The following is a 26,786-nucleotide window of genomic DNA, read 5'->3' as shown; positions in this document are numbered from 1 at the left end:
CGTTCTGATAAAAATGAAACGCCTCTTTTCAAACAACAATACAGAGATACGGATTATGAGTGTTTACCTGGATATCTCACCTGCAACACGAGCAGCCCAGCATTACTACAGAGAGTTTCCTGTTTAATCACTGGCTGTATGTTCAGTAGTTGTCATGTGATGGACTGCATCTGATTATTTCTTGTGTTTGGTTTTTAAACAGCTCAGGATCCAGATACAGCAGGTTGTTTCCCCAGTAAACACTCGGACCTCTGCAGCCGTCACAGCTGCCGTCTGACGAAAGAACATGATATTTGTAAGAATTAATAAGTTAAAATATGAGTTAAAATTCATATTCGTAAAAAACGTTTAATATGTAGTTAAAAGGAGAACTGCATTTCATTTTCATTTCATTAACAATAGACTTCATTACCCAGGAAGCAATGCTGTACCGCTCGTTTTAGCTAGCACACGCTGTATGTCTGTTTTTATTTATCTTCTTTACTCACTAAAGGCCGTCTGAATGGAATTAACAGTCTCACTTCGTCACCTTTAGTTATTTATAATCTGATTCTGCTGCAGTTTCACAGTGAAGTGGCAGCAGAGCTGTAACTGCAGCACCATCATCTCCAGACATGCTAATGCTAACATGATATACATAATAGCCGTTTTTATACTGAGCAGCAGTGTGGCCGTCCTTTTTGCAGCTAGGACCGCGGCGTTTTAAAACCAGGAAACAGCTGATCAGTCCATCACTTCATCCGCAGACGTCAGGATGAACAACAGATCCAGGAGATGTTAGCGTCTCCTCGGTCTCTGTAGCTGTCTTCACTGCTCGCTTGTTGTTGTAGCGACAAGCTGCTAACACTTTCTACTTACAGATTAAGAAACCAGTTCTAAACTGCTGCACTGTTCATGCCTAACTTCCTGCTTCACGCCACGTCACATGTTCACGCCTACACCAAGTGGCAGCTTTTGGAGCAGAGGGAATATTACACCTCCCGTTTAGATAGACGAGGCGGCACGTTGCAGCATTTACCTTGCTGCAGATGTGCCGCCTTTTCCATCTAAAAGAGGCTCCTGTGTTGTACATATTGTAGAAGTGTTGGCAGTCAGTCGTGATCTCGGCTGAACTTGTTCTTCTTCACAGGAGCCAGAGAAGAAAATATGACGTGCGATATCGAACTCATCATCATATTTAGACTTAAGCTTGTCTTTGCTTTCATTCACACAGCCTGATTCTGTGTTATCTCTCTGTCGGTCTGTCCGTTATCTCTGTGGTTGTTTGCATCATCCCTCACCGTCGTCCTCTCACCACACTGTACAGAGCGAGCGGGCGAGCGAGCAGCAGAGAGAGAGAGAGAGAGAGAGAGAGAGAGAGAGATGGAGGTGAATTGACACTCCACCCTGACTCCTGACGCTCGCCGGCAGAATAACGAGTAGCTGCTCAGCATGCCGGTCACATCGCCTCCACTATCAATGAGTGAGTGAGTGAGCGAGCGAGCGAGCAGCAGAGTGACAGAGGAGAGGGAGAGAGAGAGAGAGAGGGAGAAGGAGGGATGCTTCAGGGAGGAGAGGGGATGAGAGAGAGGGAGAAAACAAGGTGAATCATGGGAGAGGAGAGAGAGAGGTGAAGGATGAATGGTAGAGAGAGAAAAGGGTAAAGATGGAGGGAGAGGAGCTGAAGGGCAGCTGTGAGCGTAATGAATGAAGATTTATGGGAACAGGAACACAACAGACAGTAAACAGTCAGACTGCAACAGGCAGCGAGCAGGACAGACCAACACGCAGATACAAACACAAAGTTTCATTCAGTTCATCAGCAGACGAACAAGCAGCAGCTGGTTCATAATCATAATGTTCAATATGTCTAAAATCATTTCGACAGGAAGTTAAACCTGCGTTTCTGACACCACAGCATGCATGGATCAGATTCTCCTGATGTGAACGTGATAAAGAACAGCAGGGTGGAAGTCCAGAGAAATCAGCTGGGTTTCTGTCTGATGCCATGTTTCCATAAAATGTCAACAGTCCAAACTGTTTTAAGCGAATGAACTCGGCTACGTAAAGCGTCATTAGGTCGTGTTGGACGTGAACAGCAGCTGGAGGTGAACAAACCGGAGAGAAAGTGGAGAGACGTGTTCAGGGATTACGTTCAAAAAAGAATTGTTTGTGCTTGTCAGCGAGCGTCGGCTGTCCGGAGACGACGAAGGACTCCAGTGATGATAACGCAGACAGGAAACAGCTGATCGGAGGCTGATGTCAGACATTCTGCTTTTGAATCCAAACTTCATTCTTATTTCTTTTCGACGTAACTTTTTGCTGCTCCTCGTGCCGTCTTCGACAGCTCGGTCTCTCAGTGAGTCTCTCAACCTTTACGTTGAGAAAACAACAAATCTGTCCACTTCTGATGAACCTGCATGTTTCTGACTCGTCTTCTTGTCTTTCTGTTTCCTCACGCTGTGTCGCAGCTTCCTCCTCCTCTCTGCTGGACTGCCGCCTCCCCAGGAAACCTCTGGGCTCTCGTGGAGGTGCTGCATCTGAATCCTCTGGCGGCTCCCCGTGGATCATCGCTCACTTCTGTCTCCTTATGTTGGAATCTAAATCCTGATGTCTATTGGATCAGATGTGTTTGTTCGTCCTGACTTGAATCGAGGGAAGATACAGAGACCACAGAGACAATGTGATCATGATTTGGGGCTGAATATACATCAAATATTCGTCTCCATGAAACCTAAAACCAAGAAATCACCTTCACATGTGACTGGAATTTAAATCCTTTCATGGCAGAATCAGGACATTGACAGACCTGAAGAGACGGACAGGACTGTGTGGGTTAACACTGATTCATACACAAATGAAAATAAAAAAGTGTGACGGTCCCATTAAGCATCAAATCATCAGCCGTCAGCCACACACACACACACACAGTATCATCAGTATCCAGACGCTGTGTGTGAACCCACAGCTCCAACATGAAGGAGGCAGCAGCTGAATCCAACACCAACTCAATGGGAGTCTGATGATTAGCAGAACTGAGCGACAAGTGTTTCCTCTCACGACGGCATCACGGTGAAATCACTTGTGACAGAAGGAGAATGTGTCTGAATGTGTCTGAATGTGTCTGAATGTGTCGACGCCGACTCACTATTCATACACATTCACAACATGAAGGATGTTTTATTAACAGGTGCAGCGGATGATTATTTTCATCTGAAGCGTGTACAGGCTGTGGTGCTGCTTGTAGTCTCCGCGATGCGTTCGAGTGCAGCACTCAGCCTTTGTTACCGCTCGTTCTCTGACATCGTTCACTCCGTCTGGATGTTCTTCACAGAGAGAACCAGAACAATCAGACAAACCAAACGTAAAGAAACGCAGAAACACTCCTCGCTAACATCTCGCTAACATCTACCAGTGACAGTAACACAACGAGAGGACGCTGTGTTGATGTCGGCGTCCTGATGAAGATCTCCTCTCGTCCCGATCACATTCTCCGTCGTCTCCGGGACAAACCAGCTCCGCCCGGCTCTCACTGTAATCATCTGATCTGTCCTGCGTCCCCTCGTCACGCCTCATCATCCTCACCACCTGGCTGCTATCGATCCCCACTCACTTTGTTCCCATTCATTTGCCGTTCTCCTTTTTCCAGCTCTCGTGTCGCCTCCCATCAGATTCACCTCCTCTCCTTTCTCTCCCTCCGTCCGTCATCCCTCGCTCCTCCGGTCGGGTTTCTAAACTGCTGTACAAACAGTCGGAGGGGAAAGTTTCTGGCTGCTGCGCCGGCAGATTTGCCAGCAGCAGTCACGCTTGAGCTCGTTTGCAAAGTGCCTGAAGTCCATCACGGGAGGAAAATCATTACAGGGAGTTGATCACTCGAACACTTAATTATAGTCATTCTTTATTCGGAGCCGTTTTACCGACGAGCACGGCCGTTTGTATCAGCTCCTGGAATTATGTGTCATTTTAAACATCCTTGAATAATATAAAACAAGGCTCGCTGCTGTTGTGCAGGAGACGAAGTCACAAATCGAGTGTTTCAGTTCCCTCACGGCGAGAGGAAGAAGACGGAGAGGAGCGGCTGGATTATAATTCATCTCACGCTCTCAGCGCTCAGCAAAAACATCCAAACGTGATTCTGTGTGTCAATAATGTGCAGAAACAGTCGTTCGTCTTCATCTGCAGCAGCAGCGTGTCACTGCAGACGCTCGGTGTGGCTTCACGCTGCTGCTGCGACTCTGAAATCAGTTTACAGCAACACGACACATGATAGACGTCGGACCAAAGATCCGTATGGAAATATGTCGTGATATTTTTCTCTTGAGATACGATAATCGATACGCTGGTGCCAAATATTTCGATTTTTCATTAAAACAAACAACTCCTGCACTTTGCATTTCCAGTTGTGTTCTGTTAGACAGATATCATGATGTTTTTATTTGGGCAGAATCGCGATAATATTGTTATCATGAATCGTATCCTCTGTGGTGCAGGCGCTCACTCACCAGTGATTTTACTGGTGAAGGATGCAGATCTCTAACATACTGGTGGGACTGGTGGGAGTGGGGGTGGGAGTGGGGGTGGTCGGGGGTGGGAGTGGGGCGGCGACTCCTCCTCTGTTCAGAGATGGAGGAAGAGGAACATGGCAGAGAGAGGTGAGGCGAGGAAGAGAAGGATGACGGAGGAGAGGTCAGCGTGGTCGAGGGAGGATCGTGAGCTCAGGGTTTCTGTGTCTGCTGATCGTTGGTTGGAGGAAGATTTCTGTTATATGTCAATAAAATCAAAATATCTGTGATACTTTTTAGATTCATGTACGCAAGTTTGCCTGAAGTGTGTTCCCGTGGCGCTCTGAGGCTTGTGGGAAACGGTGTTTGTTAAAGGCTGCGAGCTCCATCAACGTTACATCAACGGTGAGATTATATTCTTATCCAATCCGACATCACCGGCCAGATTACTGCAGTGAGAAGCGCGACGTGACTCTGACGTTTGATTCTTTGACTCGTGGTTTCCAGTCGAGCTTCGGCGTGTCGGCGGCTGCAGAATCAGCTGTGAGAAAATAAGATTTGGGTTCTCAGAAAAAGAGAAAATGAATTAAGATGGAGATTTTATGCGGTGACTCATACATGTTCACACACACACACACACACACACACACACACACACACACACACACTGACTCCTTGGTAAGTGGTTTCTCCCTGAAGCTGCTCCAGTGTCAGCAGTGGACTGTTTACCTTCACAGCGCTCAGTGTGGACTGTGTGTATATTGGATGGATGTAGAGGTGTGTGTGTGTGTGTGTGTGTGTGTGTGTGTGTGTGTGTGTGTGTGTTCACGTCTCTGGGGAAAAACCGGAGTCAGTTTTTCTCTTTGCTGCGAGCGCTGAGTAGATTTGTGCTGTTTGTATTACAGATACCTACTTTTTGTGAACGTACAGCCGAGGAGACACAGATGTACAGCTCAGGTCTGCACACACACACACACACACACACACAGAAACACACAGGTGTGTTGGGTTTATCTGCACAAATGACAGAAAAATATTAGAACTGGACTTTGCAGCTCGGTCGAGTCGAGGACGTGAACATGTTGCTGTATCGAACGAAGACGAAACACGACTGAATTTGTTTCATTGTTTAATTGTGCAGCTTGATAACTTGATGTTTGTCAGTTTGTCACAGTTTGTGTTCAGTTTTGATCATCGTTTCATCAGCAGCCAGTGATCTGTGGCTCACTGGATGACGGACGCTGGACGTCAGGCCGTGACTTCCTGTTGGATTCGCAGCCTGAGGCGCGAAACTGAAGGTGAAGTTGAGCGACGACGCTGAAATAATCTGAAGCTGAATGAAGCACAACACAACTGTGAGTCTGCAGGGAAATATACCATCAACGTGTACGTTACGTACGCGGAGCAGGAGAGAGTTTCTGTGTTCAGGCTTCTTTTGACACATGTTGTTTTTTGTTTAACTCCACCCGCGTATATTTGATCAAACTCACCCTGAGTCTTCAGATCTGGTCGCAGCAGCGTCCGTCGTGAGGATTTGACTCGTCTGTTGAGGTTTGTGACGTTCCTCGGTTGTGTTTTGCGTTGAAAGCATGTTTGTCAGACGATGTGTTTCGTTTGTGTTTCCAGCAAAACATGAAGAACATTCATATTCTGCACGAAATGTGTTAGTTAGTAAATGTGGGACGTTGATGTCGTACGTCTGCGTCTCTACCAGGCTGCTGTTGAAACTACGATGATGGATTCTCGACGTCTGTGCAGAGGAACTATTTTTTTATTGGTGATTTGATTCCTTGCTCATAAAAAAGCAAGAGGTGAGCATTTTGCGTATGACGAAACGAAGATCCGATGAAATTGCAAAGGCTGTACAGAATCACGGAAATTGATCGATTGATTGAATCAGGATTGTCGAGCTTTGTGGAAATTGGAAGGAGCAGCAGGAACAAACTCTCCTCCCGTCAACGGGCGTCAGCTCTCCGGAAAAGCAGCGATTTCAGCAGCTTGTCGTCTAACCCGACCACGTCTTCTGCCTGGATGACATGCGAGGCAAGCGTGCTGCAGGTGATAATTGATGGCTGTCAGGTGACGTGACGCAGCTGCTGCGAGCTGAGAGCTGATGATCTGCAGGCTTGTTTAAGCATTAAAACAAAAACAAAAAAAAAAGAAGGAAAAGGAAAGAAAACAGATGGACGGGATCCGAGAATGACTGATGGAGAGAGCCAGATTGAACTGAAGGAGGGATGGAGATACGCTCACCAGAGGAGAGAGAGGGGCGAGAGAGGTAGGAGGGGGGAGGGAGAGAGAGAGAGAGAGAGAGAGAGAGAGAGAGAGAGCTGAATGCAGTCCAGCCTCTGCGCTGTGAAGCAGCAGCAGCAGTCAGTCCGACACTGAAGGACGCGGAGAGAGGAGAGACTCAGCAGCACGCAGGATCCTACCAGGAATTTAACAGCAGAAGAAGAAGAAGACGAGCGTTTCCTCTTTAGTCTCTGTGTGTCGCTGACCAGGTGGATAAAGAGGACGAACAGCAGCAGGAGGTAAACAGAAGAAGGAGGAGGAGGAGGAGGAGGAGGTGTTGGAGTCTGTGTGTTCATTCCTCCTCTCGCACCGTCGGCCCGGAGGTGTCATTGCGACAGTGTGTGTGTGTGTGAGTGTGTGTGTGTGTGTGTGTGTGAGTCGTCTCTCAGGTGGATTTGGAGTAAAACCTGGATTCTGCTCGTCACGAGGAGTTGCTTTGCTGCTGTTTTGTCTGTTGCACCTCCTCTCCTGCTCCCTCTCTCTCTCTCTCTCTCCTCCGGTGCAGACGTCTCGCTCGCTCGGTCGAGGGACTATCACCCTGCTCTCCTCTCTCTCCTCCTCCCTCCTCCTCTCTCCTCCTCCCTCCTCCTCTCTCCTCTCTCCTCCTCCTCCTCTCTCTCCTCCTCCTCTCTCTCTCCTCCTCCTCCTCCTCCTCTCTCTCCTCTCTCCTCCTCCTCTCTCTCTCCTCCTCTCTCTCCTCCTCTCTCTCTCCTCCTCTCTCTCTCCTCCTCTCTCTCCTCTCTCCTCCCGTCAGTCTTCAGCCGGCTCTGCTGTAACTGTGCCGGTAACACAGCTGCCGTTCGCTGGGTCGCCCAACGGGAGGAGAAGCAGATGGGTGAGTGTGAGTGTGTGTGAGTGTGTGTGTGTGTGTGTGTGTGTGTGTGTGTGTGTGTGTGTGTGTGTGTTGGAGGAGACACAGTGGGAGGGGGGTTTGCTCTTTTCCTGCGCTCCTCTGCTGCTTTTTATCTTCTTCTTCTGTCGTTTCTTCTCCTTTCACCTAATTTTTCGCTTCCCCTCTTCCTCTCCGTGACCGCGCTCGTTATTCCTTCATTTTCCCTCCATCCATCAATCTTTCTCTCCCCCCATCGCACCTCCTCCGCCGACCATCCATCAGGCGTTTTTGTGCCTCCTTTTCCTTCCATCGCTCACCTCATTCGCTTCTTTCTCTTCTCCACATTTTCTCGTCTTCTTGTTCCTCGCTTCGCCCTTCTTTTCTGCAACCATCACTCATTTGCACCATCAGCCAGGCAGCCAGGCAAAGCAGGAAAACGCACATGCACACACACACACACACACACACACACACACATTCATGCGCTGTAAACTGGAAGTCATCAGGACTCCAGCGCCTGAAGCTGAGAGGCGTCGGGCTTGACATGATATCGACAGTCGGGGGTTGAACCCCGTTAATCCCTCCATCCCTCTCTTCATCCATCACTCCGCTGCCTCATCGCCCCCTCCAACACACACACACACACACACACACACACACACACACACCGCCTCCACATCCGCTGACATCCTCTCCATACCATCATCATCCCCTCGGACACTTTTAACCGCCAATAGAAACACTGAATAAAAGGCCACAGACGCATTCAGACAGACTGATATACACACACATTCATGCACACACACACACACACACACACACTCACACTCACTCAAGTACATACACACAGATACACACACACACAGACACACACTAGCCGCCTGTTTGCAGCAGCCTGATAAACGCCAGTCATGCTACAGTTAGCTTGGTGTTAACAGCTGAGCATCGGTGAACAGCCTGATCGCCCGCCACACACACACACACACACACACACATACACACACACACACACACACACACACACGTACAGAAACCAGGCGGGAAGTTGATTCACTCACATGATAAATTATTCATGGGATGAAAAGTGCTCACATCCTAAAACGTCCCATGTGGTCCAATTTGCAGCTGAAATGTTTATTAATTGTTCGGTGGGGTTGGAAACAGCAGCCTGATTGTTAACGACGCTTTCATCAGCTCGTGTTTCCCTTCAGACGCTCGGCTCGGCTCGGCTCGCCGCTTTTGGGGGAACGACGCTGTTGTTGAATGAAACCGCTGAAGAGCGAACGAGGATGAGAGATAAAGAGCAAGGCCTCGTCCCAGCAGACAACCTGTTGTTTCTGCTCAGTGCCACTGTGTCACATCACATGAGGCAGATGAAGCTCTGTGGCCAATCACAAGCTGGCTTTTAATTTCACGTTTGGTTCAGAAGCGAAGCTGGACTCGTTTCTTGTCTGGAATCAGATCGCAGAAGCAGAGAACAGTCTGAAGACAGTGTTCTCTGAGAAGGACCGGGCTTTGGGTTTGTTGGCTAGCTGTTAGCATCAGAGCACTTGTTGCAGGGCGAGCTGCTGTTTGACCCGACTGACTCTGAAACGTCTTGTTGTTTGTTTCATGTAGAGGCAGAGTTCAGAGTTTGGTGGAGAACAACTTCTCGCTGGCTGCGAGCAGATGTCATGCATGTGGCCTCAGTCGGACATGTGGAGATATTTTTTGTTCTGCTGTCTCAAAGACAACTGAACACTTCATGTTTTCCTCAGTTAAACAACTGCAAACACCGCAGGGCAGAACACACAGAGCAGAAAGAAATGCTGCCAGGCTGCCGGACCGGCTGCAGCCAGGCTTCCATTTCTGGAACAATGTTGGGTGGAAAAGCACTGTGAAAGTTAATATGGAACAAATTCAAACGCTGATGGTGTCGTTACAAATGTTACACTTCTGTTTTTTTTACTTGAGGAGATCTCGAGGAGTCCCGCCTGTTTTTGTAAAATACTCTGCTGGTGTATTTTCTAACCGGCGACGTTCCTCCTGGTGTCATCGCCTGATCTCGTATCTCGGTGTTTCCTGGACATTCGAGGGTCATGTTGGAGATTTCTTACACAAGTACAAATGATAACTAACACGGTCCTCTTAAATACATCTAGTTTTCCTCACACAGGATCTATTATGCACCATAAACTGGTTAAACTCTCTGCAATCAACATTTACTTCACATAAAACATTCAAGCAGAACTTGTCGCTTGCAGAAAGGACGTTGCTGGAAACTGAAATCATTTCCCTGCTCATATTATATACGTGATACCTTGAGTTTCCCACCCGACGTGTCTGTGGTCCTGTGTGAAGCTGCCTCCCTCCAGGACGTTCTTCACTGTGATTATGTGTGTTACGTAGACTTAAGTGCTGCCGACGGCGCTCTTTCAAACATCCTCTCAGGCGTTTTGTCACTGTTAAACATCATCGTGGAACAGAACAGCTCAGCGTTAGACAGCAGATGTTTACAGGCACTTACTTAAAGAAAACCGCAGGGATCTGAAACCACCGAGCTGAACGGCCTCTCCAGGCCGACGGGGGGAAAGAAAACTGCTCGCTCTGCGTGTTCAGGCGCCGCTGAGCGATCAACACGCGCTCGACTTAAAACCGCCGCTGTTCTGACCACGGTGAGAGCGTCCTCTCGCCGCGTGAGTGAACGAGACGACTGTTATGAGAATCAGTGCGATCAGATGTGAGCGTGGAGGGCGGAGAGGTAATCACACTGCAGCCGGAGAGAGTGTGTTTCCTGCGTTAATGTACGCTGCTGGATCCCAGAGAGCGTTAGCCTGCCGCTGTCACTGCAGGTGACAGCGAGCGTTGATGGAGTCGACATTTGATATGCACGACAGGCTGCAGGCGTGTGTGTGTGTGTGTGTGCAGCCTACACATCTATAGGCAGGTGTGTGTGATATTAAACGTGTATTTTTCAGTGTGTGTTCAGACGGCAGACTGCAGTTAATGCATAAAGAGCGTGTTGAGTGTTGGTTTGAATCTCTTCACCTGGGAGTGTTTTCCACTCACCTGCACTGCAACACAAACAGCAGCTGCTCGTTATTCATGAGCGAGAAGGAGCGCAGTTAAAGAGATGATTGATTATTCATTGTTCACATTCACATATAGATCAAGATTAATTATTAAAGCGATCAATTATTTTCTGGGTCATTTAACTTCCTCACAGGAAATGTAACGATCGCACAAAGGTTTACTTCCTGCTGCGAGATGAGACAAAATGTAAATACTGCCGTGTCGTTGGTTATATTTCATACTGATTAAAAGACTTTTGGCCTTTAAAAAATTAATTTCCCTTCAGATTGATCGCCGCCCTTTCAAGTGTCACACATTTAAAGGGCAACACAGCGGCGCCGAAGCTCTCTGAGCTCCTAATGAAGGAGGTGTTTGTGTCATCGTGAGGTAACTGTAGACGTGTCGTTTGTAAAAAAATGTTGGACACCAGAACTACGCTGGGCTCAGTGTCGACACGCTGGAAAACAGAAAATAGATGAAAATCAGAAAGGGACAAAAAGCTTTGGAGCTGCGTTCACAGGAAACAGGAGGTGTTTCATGTCAGAATACTGCTCAACACTCGTCTGCTGCCAATCTCTTCCAAAAGCATTCAAATTACACTCGGGGAGAGATAAGATCCTGTGTTACAACAGGATTATCATGAGACTGATCACACAATGATGATGCAGAAGAGCCACAAAGATACAAAATGGCCCCCAAAAGAAACAAAACCCTGCAAAGAGACTCCACGTGGCTGCAATCTCAGGAAAGTCTCAGAGGAAATGATTATTTATCAGTTGCCAGTTCTGTCAGGTAACCTCATTAATTCAACAGAACAATAGATGTGTCCATTTCCCTCAGGAGGACACACACACACACACACACACACACACACACACACTGCAGACTCAGAACCAGTGGCTTTGTGAAGATGTTCTGACGACCCGAGTCAAGAAGAAAAACAGAGATGAGGATGACGACCAGTGTGGTGACAGACAGGAGGGTGATAAATCAGCGGGAACTCGATTTAAAGAGAAGTTTAAGTTAAGATGTTTTTGACTGATGGAGCTGTAAATCCTCCGCGGACGGCGTCAGACGATATCAGCAGCTCAGATCTGTCAGCAGCACTTCCTGCGTCTCTTTTGTCTCTGTGCAGCTTCGGTTTATTAACCTGCGTGATGCCAGCAGCCATATATCAGCCCTCACCCCTCAGCACGGGGACGAGCATCCATCATGTCCTACACGCCAGATGACATCAGTTAGAAACTCGATCAGCGCCGTTTGAAAAGCCATTCACGCAACTGATACGGCGAGAATGAGCCGTCACGCTTTATGTCCGGCGAGGAGAGGGAGACGTGTCGCGCCTCGCGCTTTTATATCGTAATTAAAGTGAATGCGGGCGGCCTTTCACCGACTCACGGAGACGCAGAGAGAGATTAAATGGTGGCTTTTAATGGGACGCTGTATCCTCTCTGTTAAACCACATGAATGAAATGAAATCAGTTTTAACACAGCTGGAACATCAGCGTGTCACTGAAAAACATGGGAAATGACAAAGAAAATATAGATTTTCTTTATTATAACATTTAAAGGTTCAGTGCTTGATTGAGAAAAATACATATGATCAATACAATCATGTTGCAAACATCAGCTGATCAGTAGATGAATCAGATGAAGGTGTGTCGCTGGTCGTACAGAGTTCATCTGACCGTCACACTGTGGTGACAGCTTGTGTCTGTGGCCATGAGACAACAAAAAGCAGAAGATTTGAACGGGATTCGAACCTGCTGATGACCAGATGAACTGCTCCTCCTGAGTCACAGCCGTGGAAGTGAAGTTGATACGGAATCAATTAAATAAACGCTGATGGTGTGGTTATAGATGTTACACTTCTGGTTCTAAAAGCAGAAGAAGAAGGAATAGAAACATGTGTAATGGATTCAGTCGTATCTCTCCACCATCTGTCTGTTGCTGCACTTCTGTTGTTGTCTTTGTGGAATCAAATCCACCCATGTTCGTTCTCTCAGTGTCGTGTCTGTTGATGACGTTGGAATCTGGACTGTCGGCCTGTAGCGATGCAGTTTTAGGGCTTTATAACCCAACTCCACCTTACAGAGCTAGTTTCAGAAGCTAGTTTTTGAATTTGGTGGAAGCTCGGTGGTTCTGGAGGCAAGTGAAGGGGTTATTAAAGGTGGACAGAACCAGAACCAGCTGTGTCCACGATTCCCTGCTGTCTTCATATCTCACTACAGTTTAGAGTATATAAAACTATCGCCTGTAAAGTGGATCCTAAAATGTCCGTGTGGGTGCCAAAAAGAGACAAAATGAGATTAAAACTCAAATTCACTTTGGTTGACTAAGTGTAACAAATGACACTCACGGGGGAAGTCATTTGGTCGGGACATTTCACAGTAAAGGTTTCCAGTCACAGATGGTTCATGTCTCAGATGATCAGAGCCAAACAGAGCAGGACGAACAAACAGCGCGAGTTTAAATAGGACACAACATGAGGTAAATGTTTGCTGATGTAAATCTGCACAAACTGCAAACAGGAGATTCTGTCTGTGCAACAGAAACATAATTGTGACATGAAATCTTCACATCGGGACTTCTGTGGACGCGTTCGCCTCCTTTTTTTCTTCAGCATATGAACAGTAATTTCTCTTCATTCATCCTGAAACAACATTTATGTTTCTGATCATCAGCCTGTCTGTTAATTTGCTCTATTCTGTCGAGGCCAAATAGACTCAGAGGGAGTGATTAATTTTATATTAAGGAAAAGATTCCTCAAGCACGAATGTCTTTTTACTTGTTCATGGCGGAAGTTCATGCTGCTGAACAAAAATATTTCACGCTGAGCTCCATGTGGAGAAAAAAAACCACCTGAAGACTTAACAGACAATAACAAAATGGCTTCCAGTGAAACAGAATATGACCCTGAGAAGTCAGGGCGTCAGGGTGAGTGTAAACAGCAGCAACAAGATGGAGATGATAATATCAGAAGTTCAACATCTGGTAAACACTGTGCATTAGCTTTGACTGTGTGAGGACCAGACATCAGTGTTAGGGCCAGGTGAGCCCAGGTGGGCCCAGGTGTGAATACCTCTTAAGCTGGCTGGGGAGGAAACTCTGTTCTGCGTTGTAGGTCGTTCCAAATGGACAACCATCTTTGAAAAGGGGGAGTGGCTATGACATCACTTACGACACCCACCTAAAATGCTGTAACCCACAAAGGACCGTTGGACCAACGACCCAAAAGGCTCTAAAATTCAGAGCTCACACGTGTCCTTAACAACTCTGTAAGGACACTCCCACAGTCTGTAAGGACACTCCTACACTCTGTAAGGACACTCCTACACTCTGTAAGGACACTCGAACACTCTGTAAGGACACTCAAACACTCTGTAAGGACACTCCCACACTCTGTAAGGACACTCCCACACTCTGTAAGGACACTCCCACACTCTGTAAGGACACTCCCACACTCTGTAAGGACACTCCCACACTCTGTAAGGACACTCCTACACTCTGTAAGGACACTCCCACACTCTGTAAAGACACTCCTACACTCTGTAAGGACACTCCCACACTCTGTAAGGACACTCCTACACTCTGTAAGGACACTCCTACACTCTGTAAGGACACTCCCACACTCTTAAAAGACACTCCCACAGTGGGTTTAAAAGCCTGCGACTCCCTTCCAGTCAGAACTGAAGGTTTCTCTTGGATAAGAGTTCTTCAATAAACTGAAACTAGTCCAGCTGACTGCAATACAGAACTTTGAATTATGGATGACTGAGAACCGTCATCAAAATAGACTCTATAATTACAATGCGTGCTATTTTCTTACTGCAGGGAACTTTTCATTTTACATAATGCACACAGCACATGTCAAAACACTCCGCCTTTGCTTTTATTACAATCACATTTAAAGCAAAGTGCGTCTAAGAGCCCGACTGTTCAGCTGTAACATATTAAGAATATGTGTGGAAAATGTACAATCCACCTTTCATCACCGGCGCTCTAATGAACGCGACAAAACACTCCTGCAGACGGGTGTTTTAACAAAACTAACATTAAGAGTGAAGTGCTTCCACCCTCCGGGTCAGTCACCCTGCACACCTGTGACTTCTGGAGAGTAAAGTGGACTCTTAGCAGCTATTTGAGCCCCTCTGGCTCGAGTAGCTCTGAGGAGTGCGACCACACAGCTGCATTAGCTATTCATCCATGCAGTCATCGACGACGCAGGTCAGCGGCGGCGGCTTTAAAGCACTAATTTTAAACACCTGCCACTTGAAGCTGAGCTGCACAGAGACTCCAGCTGCCGACTCACTGAGGTGACTGAAGATTTAACTGAAGCTGTTTGATTTCAGCATTTTAGCTTGTTAGTACACATGAATGTTAGTTTTGATTTGAAGTAAGAGCACATAAAAAAAACCTGCAAATAAGCTTTTAATGCAGCTTAGTCACAAAGCACATGATGCCCGGCTCTCTTTTGTTGTGCTGTTGAGGCGATGTCGCTTTATTTCTTGACTCTGTAGAGATTACAGCCCATTTTAATCCCAAATTAGTCGCCCTGGCTGAGTTTCTGCCAGTTCGAGGGGTTTACAGTCTGGCTAAATGGATGATCAGGTGGATTTATGGCCCGTATGTCGACTGTTGGCTGTGATTGTGGCTGTGTGGCGTTTTGTCTGCGTCTATACGAACAGATGTGACCACAAGTGTTTGTTTTCTTATTTGTTTTGCAGTTAAAGTAGATTTACATGAAGCAAAACTGCAAGGCTCTTTTTTTTCTCAACATTTTAGGGTTTTTTTTTAAGGGACGTAACCTCGTTATTGGAATTGTTTACTGATTAAATGGATTGTTCTGAGTGTATGCTGAGTGTTGGTGGATCTGTACAGTTTGAGCACTGAAGTCGACATTTTGACAGAGTAGAAGGATGTTTAACACATGAATTCAACACCAGACAGTAGCTGAGACTTCCTCCTTCATTTTGTACCTCTACGCGTGACACTTTGTTTGAGTTCCTGCCTTTGTATCCTTTCTTTGCCTGCCTACTGTACTGTATTGAAGAACAGATTCAACGGTTGAATCTATTCTTGAACTCCGGCCATCGCACAAGAGGCCATATTTAAGTTTTGCCGTGTTCCTTTTTCTTTGGTGTGCTCTGAATTTTTTGTGCATCTAAACGAAGCCGAATGTCGACAGCAGAGGGATTTATTCCCAGAAGACACTGCTCCTGAGGCTCCTGAAATGCCTTGTTTGTTGTTTTGCCTTTACCACCATAACTTATCTACGTCGCTACTGAGCAGAGCACCACCTCCAGCTAAGATGAAGATGCTGAAGGTCCAACATCGTGTCTCTTGTTGGAAAACTCCTTTAGGATTTGTTTAAATCCGTAAGGAGTGTGCACGATCTTGCGGTGCTCTTCTCACTGGTTTCATGTGTTATGTGTGTTTTTTTTCTCACAGATGTGCTGCTTTGTTTTTGTGTATTGCTGTTTTCTCTCCACTACAGAGCAGAGACACCATGTGCACAACGAGACAAATTTCCCTACAGGGACAATAAAGTTTAATGTGTTGCATCATCAAGCTTTGATTAGCACCCAGCAGTTAGCGTGCCAACGTGTGGGGAAGTGTTTGGTTTAGAGGAGCTTCTCGTGGTGATATTCACAGTAGAAATGAAGCTAAGCTAACTGGCTCAGGCTTGCGTGAGCCGACCAATCAGAGCCGACTGGGCTTTATAGGCAGAGGGTCTCAGACGGAGGGCGAATCATAGGTTTGGATCAGCGACAGTATGAGGAAAATTAACTTTTTTGAACATTAAAGCAAGTAAACCATGAATGATATTGCGTCTTAAATGTGATTTAAAACACTAGTAATTTCCTGTGAAGCAGAAGTCTGTGGTCACTGATGTGATGCATTTCTGACAGAAACACATTATGAGGTCAGATTATAAACTCAGAAGTGGGCCTGACTTTGCACACATGGAGTCTCTAGAGGACGGCAGTGATTTGGATCTGCAGGACAGCTGGACCGATGACATATGGTGCACGTCCCCGCGGCGTTATTAAAGCGGTCGGCTGTGATTCGTTGACGGTCTGCCTCTTGACCGCCGAGTCGTCGTCCTCATCGAGGCGGCGCTGCCGAGCCCGCCGGCCTCAGACGACATTATGTAACTGAGTCGGTGTTATTGAAAAGTGTTACGGTACCCCGGTCGTGGTTGACAGATGACCTTGGGCAGGAACACTGCAGAGAGCTGCTTGTTACGTTTGGCAGCCCGTATGTTACATCACATAAACATAATGCAGCAGCAGCAGCAGCAGAAGCTCCTCTGACGGCTGCAAAGTCACAAAGGAAACATAAAAACTTTATTCTAATCAAGTTGTCGGGTTCACGTCGAGTTTAGACTGCTGCTATTTGCATTTACATTGTTTGCAGCAGGCGTTGTGTAGAGGACACACTGACATTTACTGTTTAATGCTGCTGTGTCACAGCAAACTGGATGTGATGTCACGGTTCGGCCTACAGGAAGTGATGTCAGTCAGTCAGAAGGTCCTCGAGTCCTTCCAACGGTCAGACCCAGAGTGAGATTGTTCACTGAGAGCCTGGATTTCCAGGGTTTGTTGTAAAATGTGCACAACAAATATCCAAAGTTAAACATATAGAGGGAAACAGATCTGCTGTGAAAGATGGATTTGATCCTGAGACTGAGTTTTGTGATTTCCTGTTTTATGTTGAAAGTTTACTCTTGATTTACTTTTCACTTCCTGTCTTTGTCTGTTTTCCCCCCACATCTCCTCATCTGATCGCTGGTCCTGTCCTCCTGCTGTGTTTCACTGGCCTCTGGATTTGATGAGCTCTGTTACCTGTCAGCAGACTCAAGACTCATTTGTTCTTCATCTCGACCCCCCGACTGGCTTGTGTTTGGGTTCCATTTTTGCAAAATCACACCAGACTTTTTCCTGCATCTTTTTACTGATCTCCTGCCTGTGTCCCAGATGATGATCCCTTTTCGATTTTATGCTGGTGGGTTCAGCAGGCAGTCACTTCGGTCCAGATTTAAAGATCTACCCTAAGGACTGACCCAAACTCATGCACATCACCCATTGTTCCCTGCTGAAGTGTCCAAATACTTGTGTAGCCTGAACGTGACTGTAAAGACGACTGATGAGCAGAAGAGTCTCTGAGTTCACTGTGATGACGTTTAACGTCCCAACAACCTCTGTAGTCTCATTTAGACAGTTTAAAATTCACACGTGAGGTCTTTACCAACGTATCCTTTGTCGTACAGGTGAACAAAATGTGAAAATCTCCATCTTGCGTTCACCACAGATCTTATTTCAGGCTGACTTTGAGACGAGTGTCAGGAATATCTGTGGCTGATTTGGTGTGTTCGTCTGAACAAGAGCTGAATCTGAATACAAACATGAGCATCAATCAGAAAGTCCAAGGTGACTTTCTGCTCATATCTGCAGAGCTACTCAGCCACAGTCTTCTATCCCGCTCGCAAAATATTGAAAAAAAGGTTCAGAAGTGTTTCTCTCCTTGTGGAATTGAATCACGTCTGCAGACTGAATCCTGAAAAGCAGCTTTCAGCTTGATCTTTTCTACTTACTTGCTGTAGTTGAGCACTCGCAGCACTACAGGTGGAATTATGTGTGATGGAGACGCAGCCGACACAATCACCTCCTGTTAACTGCCGTCACATTTCAGAGGAGAGTTTGCTGTGAAGTCGCAGTAATCACAGTCATCTCAGACAGACGGCTGCACGTTTCTGCTCTCACGCAGGGTTAGAGTTCTCTTCTTCTTATTCACAACATGTTTCATTTCATGCATTACATGCATTTATGTTACAGTACTGAGAGCAGTAATGGAAGGAAGTCAACATGAGCTACGTTGGTCATTTTCTTTTTAGTTGCATATCAGCTAGAATAGAAACACGACATCAGACGGTGTTCTGTGACTCTTGTTTTAGATCCTGCAGAGATGGATAACCAGGAGACAGGAAGTGGTCTGTTTGCTGCCTCTGAGGTCTCCAACATGTGGATGGAAAACTGGAACATCTGTTCTGACTTGTTAATTGTGATACAGAGTAAAAATAAACGATTAATATAAGGCAGGTTTAAATCATCCCTGATACTCCTGTGGTCTGATCCCGGCTCCTTCACATCTGTTTATTGGTCTGTCTGGTGATGTGAAATGAATAAAAGTCCAACTGGAAAGTCTTCAGAACCAAAACTGTGTCTGATGGAGCGAGGGTGGCTTTAAGTTGTCTCACAGACTGCAGGTAATCAGATGGAGCAAGCCACCCAGACAGGAACTCAACTATAAGAATATTTACACAAAACCAACGAGCGTACAACCTTGAAAAAGTTGTGAATCTTTAACAAAAACTAACCACATAAATCAGGATTGTTTGCATCCCTACTCCCCCCCTCCCTCCTCTGAATGGTTCGATCCTGGAGCTCTTCAGCAGGTGACACTCTGTTGGCTCCGCCCCCTGCTGAAGAGACAGGAAGAGGTGAGTGTGGATGTTTTACCTGTTAGCTGTGAAGTTAGCTGGAACACAAAATACTCAGAACTCAGGAAGGAAGTTCACCTGTCTGGACCTCACAGACACAAAGATAGTCAGTGTATACTTTACTGAGTAAAGTGTGTGTGTGGCTGTAATATAATTTTCTCGCCTCAAAATTAGCTGAAAGTGCAACGTTAAAAATAAAAATAGCAGCTAACGTTAGCATTCTACCACTTCCTAGCTAACATTAGCACTTGTTTTCAAGCCTGGAGGTGACACACACTCAGACAGCAGTGTTAGCCAGGAAGTGGTTGAATGCTAACGTCACGTAGGTCAGAGGCAGGAAGGTTTGAGCACGACGTCATGAAAGTAGCTGCTTTGTGAATAAAGTCTTGTCGAGCAGACGCTTGTGGATCTGACTTTACAGGAGCAACATGTGTGTAAGAACTATCTAACTGCTGCTAACCATACTCTGTTTATGAGTGTAGCTGTGTTAAGCCTGTTAGCTCAGTTAGCCGTGCAGCTAGCCAGAGTGTTGGTGTTGACACGACCAGCGCAGGACCGTTTGGACTGCTGGGTGACAGAGAAAGAGGTTTTCTAGGGTCATCTGTTTCATTTTCACACTGTGTTGATAATTTGAATTTCTGGGTGTTTTAAACTTAAATTCTTACATATTGCATGTTTGAAGAGTTCTGTTGGTTTGTGGATAAAGAAGATTTCCAAAATTAGATTTCGACAACAAGAACTAAACTCCAACAGATTGTATCTTGTGTTTAAACGCTGCGGAGACGTTAACTGGTCCGTCCTCTCGGGAGCTGGCGCCAGTTAGAACCAGTGGGTCCAATATTTCACGTCGACTCGAGCTCCATGAATCGGAGAGGAAACTGTTTCTGAGAGTTTTCCTCCCACTCGCATCTCGTCTCCAGTTATTTTCCGGCTTCGACATCATGAACATGTGTTTTCTCTCCCACTTTCATATTTTGCTCTTTTCCACAGACACTCGTTCCTCCTCCTCCTCTTCCTCCTCCTCCTCTTCCTCCCCTGAGACGTTTTGTGTCTTGTAGTCGTGTTTGGGTCGGTTTGTTCTTCTTCTTGTCACTCTGATGCTTTTATCAACCACAGTCATGTCTACGCTTGTCAAACCAGATTTGAGTTTTCTTGTTTTCTCTTTGTCTTGAAGAAATTAGAAATTACCATAATCCTCTCTGTTGTTTATCTTTAATTCGACTGTGTAACGGAGTTATCTGCTTCACTTCCTTCTGTTTGTCTTCCTTTTTTTAAAAATTATTTATCGCTCTTTAATCTCCTCACTTGCGCGGAAAAGCAACATTTAGCATCTTTTTCACTGGCGCTTTCATCTGCAGTGACTCGTAATGAATACACAAAGAGACAAATCAGGTCAAGTGAGAAGCTGCTACCTCCCAAATGTTTTGTTTCTGCTAACGCAAAAAAAAAAAAAAAACAGCATCGCAAGCAGCTGTTAAACTGAATTAATGTGAGAGGAAAATATATTGGCTGCCACTCATCCGAAAGAGAAGACGTGAGAGAAACAAGCTGCAAGCTGACGACGGGTTGAAGTTCAGACTAACGACTCGTTCTGACTTTTCCAGCCGCTCGAGCATCATTCAGCTGATGTTGAGTATGAACGAGAGACAGAAGTAAAAAGTTTCACCATCGCGTTGTCAGAAAGAGATGAGTCGCTCCTCAACAACAACACATCTCAATCAGAATATTATCTCAACTATCTGCATCAATTTATTTCTTTTTTCACCAAACAAACAAATATTTTCTGTCAATCTCCCAAATGAACGTCTCACTGTTTCCAGTTTCCTGTCAGGGACTCCAGCCTGATCTCACCCTGTCGTCTGTTTTCTTGTCGTTGCAGAACTCGTCCGATCCTCCTCAGCGTGGCTTCGACATCCATCATCTCCCAGAATGCCACAGGTGTGAGCCCGCCGCCCGCCCTCTGGACCGACCGGCACATCTTCCTCTGAGGTGTCATGGCAACTGCATCCGTTCAAGGACGACCCCAGCTGCTGCGCTGAGGACAGCAGAAAAGGATTCTGGGTGTTTTCTTTTTTTGTGGACTTTTTTTGAGCCACAGAGGATTGTGGGAGTTTGGATCCTGTTTGGGTTCCTGGACCTGCAGCCGCGGCACGGTGGATGTAATTTGAGAAAACGAGGCGCAGACGGACGATTTGTTGGAGGTGAAGCAGGATGTGTGCTGGCAGGAGGTGACCTGCTGCCATGTAGCCGCAACAACCTGCACAACAAACTTTTCCTCTGAGCGCGGCCATTTTTAACAAGCTGAGAGCTGCTGGATGTACGACCACACACACACACACACACACACACACACACACACACGGAACAGAAAGAAAACACACGCACTGTGTGAGCTGAGCGAGGAGTTATAAAGTGCTACCAGGTTATTATCGGCCCCGGCGCTTCCTATTTTCGTCTTTAATCTTTGTATTCTGAGTAATCATCTTTTTAATTAATGGCGACGGCGGCGTGAAATCTTCCCCTCGCCATCCCTCACCTCCCTCCCTCCCTCCCCCCCTCCGCTCTCCTTCCCGCCGCCGTCAGAGACACCTGAAACCAATTAGCGACAGCAGATCTAGATGGGGATTAGACACGGGAAGAGCAGGAGAGATTAGATACAAACACAAAGAGGAGAAGATCGAGGCAAAGAAAAGAAGAGGAAGGCGGGGCTAAGAAGTATCCCGTCAATCATTCAGGGTGATCGATAGGAGGGAGGAGCAGTGGGCGGGGCAGCGGGGAGGACATGGCGAGATCAGGGCGGCAGCCGACGGCGAAGATAACAACTGGTTGTGAGTCAGCAGGGAGAGTCGACTGCAGGAGCCCCGAGTCTTGACTGACAGGCGCTCCAGCCGCCCAGGACTCATTGTCATTCCCGGCACTGAGCCGGGGCGAGCGAGGGAGGGAAGCACAGAGAGAGAGAGAGAGAGAGGCTCTTGGCCGGGCGCCACAATCGAGGCCAATTAAGAGAATTTGATTATATGCCTTAATCTTGGCAGTCAGGTGGAAAAAGCAGACAGGAAGAGAGAGAGGAGGCCGAGCAGGTGCCACCGATACACACCATTATCTCCATCCGTCTGTAATTGAGTTTGTTTCTGCGCTCGTCCTGTGTTTTCTTCATCTGGTCCACAAACCAGATTCGTCTTTGTCAGGAAGGAGGAAAAAAAAAAAAAAAAAGAGGCTCTGACGTGGATAAACGGAGAGCTTTCGGCCTCAGACGTTCATTTTTTACCCTCCTGTTTATCGACGACAAACATTTAGCGTGTTTCCCTCTGCCTCCCCCCTCATCCCTCCCCCGTCCAGGTCAAACACACTCAGACCTCCTGTTTGATTCCCTCCCTCCAGATGTGGACATGGCCTAATCTAGAAGTTCCTCTGCAGCCTCAGTGAGATAAAACAGACTGATAGACGGCAGAATAAAAGAGAAGACAGACGCAGCGAGGGACTGAATCTGGAGAGGACGAGCAGAGACTTCATTTCCCGCCGACAGTCCCCGAAGCTTCACTTCCTCTTTTTTTGAATTTCTCCCCGGAGCTTTTGTTTTTTTCCGGCTCTCTCGTCCTTGTGGATCGTATATCTGCACCGCCGTCCGTCCATCCGTCCGTCCGTCTGTCCTGGACCCGCTGAGATTAAACTGGCTCCCATCATCCCAGGGACTCTGTTGATATCGGCTGCTGGTGTCGTCATCTTCATTCTGTGAGTACTTCAGTCTCTCCTCCTCCTCCTCTTCCTCCTCCCTTCTTTTTTCTTTCCTGCCTTGCACCTCCTGCAGTCGGTTGAAGATTGACGCAGCTGATGAAAAATACCAAAGACTTAGAGCACAATAGAGCAGCCCTGCGGTACACAGTGTTCAGACTGACTCATTTTCTGTCGGAGTGTTTTTCTTTGATTTCCACCTTTTTTTCCCGTAAATGGACTCAAGTGTTTGGAGCTCGGCGTCGTTCTCTTTGACGGTGCTTTTATTTTGTCAGTTTTTCTAACTGAAGTTGTTGCTTGGCACAGAAACCTGAGCTGAGTCCAGGTAATTGCACGTTCAGCTCTGTTAATTATCCGTGTTAATTGCTGTTTAAAGCTTTGTGGGTCGGCAGGACCGGTCAGAGGACACGTTCTCGGCGAGGATCGCTCATGAAGCATCCTCGTGCCGGGCCAGAAAGTTGGTTCTTAACTTAGATAGACTGTGTGACTGAAGAAGATTGTTTACTGCATCCATACCGGGCTCAAACCCATCAGAACCAGGCCGGGTTCAATACGGTGTGATTTGAAATGAATGTAGTGTAAAGAGAAGTGAATTTAAGAGCCTGCTGTCAGTGTCGGCGCTCTGTGTGTTGGGATTTGTTATTTACGTGACACTTTGAATGCAGCATCGTTTGTCTCTTTCTACGCTGACCGGGTCTGAACAGGTGAAGCACCTGTGGATTTCAGGTCGGGCTCTGTTTCTGCTCTTCTACTCTACCCTAACCCTTCATTGTCTGATCATTAACTGTTTAAACTCAACCTGCTGTTTCCCTCACCACATTATTTCTAGCTCCCATGATGCCTTTCATGATTTCTGACCATGAAGGACCCAAAAGGACACCAAACAGGGAGCAGGTTTAGCAGGTAGCGGTGGTGAGTCCACAGGTGGAGACTCACGGTTGTGCAGGAGGCTGGTTCAGTCTGTCAGGGTTGTGGCAGAGGTGCTAGAGGCTGGGTGGTGACTGGTAAAGGTTCTGGTCCACAGGAAGGGTCCTGTCACACTGGACTGAGGCGCTGGTGAGTAAAAATAAAGAAAGCTTCTGAACATCTAGAGACACTGAGAGACATCAGTACCAATGGAGCTGGAGACAGGAAGGTGTAGGTATGAGGGCTGGCGCTGATCCGGTCCAGTGAGCTGCAGGGGTTTAGACCACCAGTAGAAAGCCACCGCCCGGCCTCACAGAGCACCTCTGAAACCCAACCGTAAAGTCCAGAATGTAGAGCTACAGGTGGATGCTGCGGCGATGGAGGGATGTAGTGCTGGATGGATGTTAGTCACCAGAACTCAATCTGTTTGTGGGTTTTTGGGCGTGAAAAGTGAAGCCAGACGCCGACGACACCACGTTGTTCATCACTGTTATTCAAACACATGTACGGTACTGTTGACAAGGTCTCTGTTCCCAGGTTTGATCTTTAAGTTATTACAATGGCTACACATGTCAAAGAGCTTTTGAATGAGGTGAACTTACTGGATCAGAACCCTGACATGATGGTTTTTGCTTGACTCGAGGTACAAACGTCACATTTCACTCTGAGTCTGAGAGGGTTGGGGGGGTTGGGTTTTTGGAGGAGGAGGTCGTTTCCTCTGGATGGATTTAAATGACACTTCACTTAAAATATCTGGAGGTCATCGTGGTCGTAATCATCGGTGAGGTGAGGCAGAAAAATGACCCATATTTGAGCTTCAGACAGAATTAAAATCACAGACCGCAGCAGGTGAGATGTAAATGAAAGTGGCTGCAGACATGAATCAGGTGTGAACGGAGCTTCAGGTGTTTCTACCTCCACTCAGTGTTTGATCTCCTCCTCCTCTCCTGCACCCTAAATCTAAATCTTCCTCCTCCTCGTCTTCCTCCTCCTCGTCTTCCTCGTCCTCTTCCTCCTCTTCCTCCCATCGGCACGTGTCGGACTGCGTCATCGTGGGCGTTCGGTCGGGCGCCGCGCTCCATCGCTCATGTTCTCTGTGTGATGATAGTACGAGCCTCCAAAGAAACGCTCTGCGTGGGAGGAGAGGATCAATAAAGCTTTACTCAGCTGGTGCATCAGTTTGTGTGTGTGTGTGTGAGTGTTTAATGTGTGTGTGCATGTATATGGGTAAATATTCCTGTGTGTGTTTGAGGCTCAGTGATGGACTCGGTGTGTGTGTGTGTGTGTGTGTGTGTGTGTGTGTGTGATCTGAATCTTGATTTGCAGTAATCTGGCGAGCGGCGTGTTTAGATGAGCTCCTGCAGGACGTGATTGGTTGATTGTGATAGATTGTGTGTGTCTGTTGGCAGCCGCTCTGATGAAATATATCAGCTTTAATGGATTCTTACGGACAATCAGCCTGTTGTTGCTTTTGTTAGTCTGTTCTGGACTCTGATATTACTGGATTTTATTTTGAAGGGTTGTTAGTTGACATGTTTCTGTCAGTAGATACAAGACAGACGAGTAAAAAACAAGATGTCAGGTGATCTGTGGGGAGAAGTTATGACTGTATTAAAATGTTTCACAGGTATTAAACACATTGACACAGTAATAATGTGAATAGAGAGAAGAAAATGCAACGTTAGCACATAATTAGCAGCACTTCTGCTTGTTTTATTGCTGCGACATTCATGTTTTCTCCTCTAGTCAACATTCAGTTTGTGCTTTGTTCTGTTTGGTCACTTCAGTAATAGAGAAGAGACGTCATGAAACATGTTCCGACCCGTCTGGACTCAAACTGTCGGAGCTTTAAGTCGATTAAAAGAGACAAAAAAGCCTTGTAGAATAAAAGTGACTTCTTCTGTTGGAGTGGAAACAGCTGATCAGTCAACAGGAGTTAAATGTTCCTCATGTCAGAATTTAATCTGAGACCCACAGATTCTACCGGTACCGACCCGGACACTGTGCTGATCACGGCTGTTCTAGGCGGCTCGTTTCAGCTGCATGTACAGTCGACCCGTGTGCTGGTTGTTCTGAGGACGATCCTGATCGTCAGTCAACAGATTTCACTGATTGGCCTTTTCTGGTGCGATACGTTTAAACATTGCTTTGTGACGACTCTCGGTTCTGACTCCATGACACACACATGTTCTGCTCCGACCGTGTTCGACTCACCTGTTTCTCTTCCAGGTGACTCATCCATGAGTCGACTTCTCAGCAGCTGAAACTCTGCAGGAATAAATTTAAACCAAATCTGGGTGAAACGGGGACATTTTCCCCCCAAAGCTTATATTCCGTATCCTTCAGCTATTAAACGCACTATCATGGAGCGACTCCGCCTCTTTAAACTCGGCCACATCCATCCGAACTCTATTAGACGCCACAATCAGCCGCGGCTCCTAAAGAGCTTCTGTCTGGGGACGCTATTACCTGCAGTAAGTAACGGCGGAGGGAGATAACGATTATGGGGCCTCCATCATTTTTCTCTCCCTGCACACACAGCACAGGTGGAGAGAGCCGGGTGGATGGAGGGTGTAGAGGGGTCACAGCTCCTCCGTCACTGTCTGGGCTGCACGCTGCATCGCGCTGATAATTGAGGGAGCCGTATTGATATCCTGCTCGGCCTCGATGAAGGAAAATCACCCCTATTTACTGTTAATGGCTCCTGGAGACGGATGCTGGTGACGGAGCACAGAGAGCAGAGCGGCTGCAGGCGGAGTTCAACTCAGAAATCAGCCAGCAGAAGACAGAATGACAGGCTATAAAGCAGGATTCAGTTCTGCGATTGGAGCTTTTGTTGGGAGAAATGACGGTTAGAAGTCAGATTGAGAGCGATCTCAGACGAGTCGTCATTTCTCTCATCATTTCCACTGCTGGTGCTTCGATAACACCATGAACACGACAAGGCAAATAAACATGATACTTAGAGGCTTCTGTCCTGCAGAAAGCG

At 46.8% G+C, this 26,786-nt stretch overlaps 1 protein-coding gene across 3 annotated transcripts in view; it reads left to right on the top strand.

The window, feature by feature from the left end:
- Positions 1-6,866: 6,866 nt before the first annotated feature.
- The window catches only part of LOC119017205 (glutamate receptor ionotropic, kainate 5-like), a 138,863-nt gene continuing 118,943 nt past the window's right edge, over positions 6,867-26,786 (top strand). For 2 of the 3 annotated variants that reach the window (XM_037093722.1, XM_037093719.1), the window contains exons 1-2: positions 6,867-7,012; positions 21,039-22,891. The gene's annotated coding sequence lies outside the window, so the exon portion shown is untranslated. Of the gene's footprint in view, positions 7,013-7,473; positions 7,609-21,038; positions 22,892-26,786 lie in introns of those variants that run through there. The other variant, XM_037093720.1, reaches the window with a different exon arrangement.

This window comes from Acanthopagrus latus, chromosome 3, assembly GCF_904848185.1.
Source record: "Acanthopagrus latus isolate v.2019 chromosome 3, fAcaLat1.1, whole genome shotgun sequence".
NCBI lineage: Eukaryota > Metazoa > Chordata > Actinopteri > Spariformes > Sparidae > Acanthopagrus > Acanthopagrus latus.
Note: the sequence above shows the minus strand (reverse complement) of the source record. Positions and strands in the feature narration are given on the sequence as shown.